Source organism: Elephantulus edwardii, unplaced genomic scaffold (genome assembly GCF_000299155.1).
Source record: "Elephantulus edwardii isolate Elephantulus edwardi_28Jun2011 unplaced genomic scaffold, EleEdw1.0 scaffold00081, whole genome shotgun sequence".
In the NCBI taxonomy this organism is placed as follows: domain Eukaryota; kingdom Metazoa; phylum Chordata; class Mammalia; order Macroscelidea; family Macroscelididae; genus Elephantulus; species Elephantulus edwardii.
In genome coordinates, this window is record NW_006399831.1 from 3,968,475 (window position 1) to 3,969,962 (window position 1,488).

A 1,488-nucleotide genomic window follows, 5' to 3' on the forward strand; every position below is an offset into this window, starting at 1 on the left:
GGCAATGTCCCTGATGACCTGAAGTTTCTCTGTCCAGAAACACCAACATTACAGGGGAGTGGAGGGGAAATGAGTGGACAGAAGTGTCTGGAAGCTTGCACTATCATTCCAGGGTTGATAGAGGACAGGGAGGAGGGAGCTGCTGGAGGGGCAAGGAGAAGGAACTAAGTAAGATGTTGGCAGGGGTGGGAATATGATATATGTGCCAAATGGGTGGGCCAGGACCAAAACCAGATCTGTACCTGTGTAATAGGGAAGGGTCTTTCATCTGCTATTTTTTTTAAAAAAAAACAAACAGAAATTTATTCTCAGAATAATGCACAAAAGCACGGATGAGGCTACTGCTGGGAGGCGTCCCTCTCTTCTTCCTCTTCCTCCCTCTTCTCTGAATGCCAGGGAGAACAGTTGAAGGAGGAAAACACAGTTGAAGGAAACATGCAATCACAAACAATGATCAACTCTAAAGACTAAAGGTTTGATCAAAAAAAACGCTCAACATAATTAATCCAATTACTGTGAACAGCTTCACTGAGTAGGATTAAGATATTGCAGATGTAGTGGTTCCACAGGACGGCTCTTCAGTGGACCAGGGGGACCTGCTTGAGGAAGATGAGGACTGAATGCATGCGGGAGACATCTTTGGCCTGCTTGCTGGACTTGGGGTTAAAGTCACACAGCCGAACCACCTGTTCCCACTCAGTGCCTGGGGAAGACTCGTCAATGTCCTTTACAAAGGCTTCTTCTGCTGCCCTGTTGTTTGCTTTTGTTTTCTGTAACTGCTCGTCCTGCCTTGCATACCACTCTTCTAGCTCCTTGATTGCTTTCTCTTTCCATTCTGCCTCCTGTTTCCGAGAATTGGCATCAAGGGCTTCCAAGCGTTCCGTCTGCTCTTCGCTCCATTTACGGATACTTTCAGGCTCTGACTGCAATCCATCCACTTGTGAGATAGCTGCATAATTGTCTGTTGGGCCATTAGTCTCCTGGTAATATTCGTCATTCATCACACCATCAACAGCGTCCGGACCCCCCGGCGGCTTGCCATGGGGCTGAGACCCGGGGGCGCCTCCGTCCAGGATGGCGAAAGCCTCATCGTTCTCGATGCCCGCAATCTCACTCTCTTGCTGCGTCAAGAAGGCCGCGGCCGGGTCTTCTTCACTGGCACCGGCCACCCTGTTAGAAATTGTTCTTAAGTTGAACATCCAAATTAAGATAGACTAGAAAGAAGGATTGACCAACAATTTGCAACAAAACAGACCTTTGGAAACCCTATGTATAACAGAACATATTTAGATTTGATTAGCAAATATGGCACCAAAGGCTGAGTCTGCATTCTGGGAAACAAAAAAGAACAATTACAAGCTGACACTAGAATACAGAATCTGAGTAGGATAAATGCAGGAAAAATAGAGATTGTTAAAGAAGAAATGGAACACATATATGTTTACATACTAGGCACTGACAAAATGAAATGGATTGTCATGGGACACT

General features: G+C 46.0%; 1 pseudogene; it reads right to left on the reverse strand.

Annotated features, from left to right (window-relative positions):
* Positions 1-578: 578 nt before the first annotated feature.
* LOC102867572 lies at positions 579-1,199 on the reverse strand (annotated as a pseudogene).
* Positions 1,200-1,488: the final 289 nt, after the last annotated feature.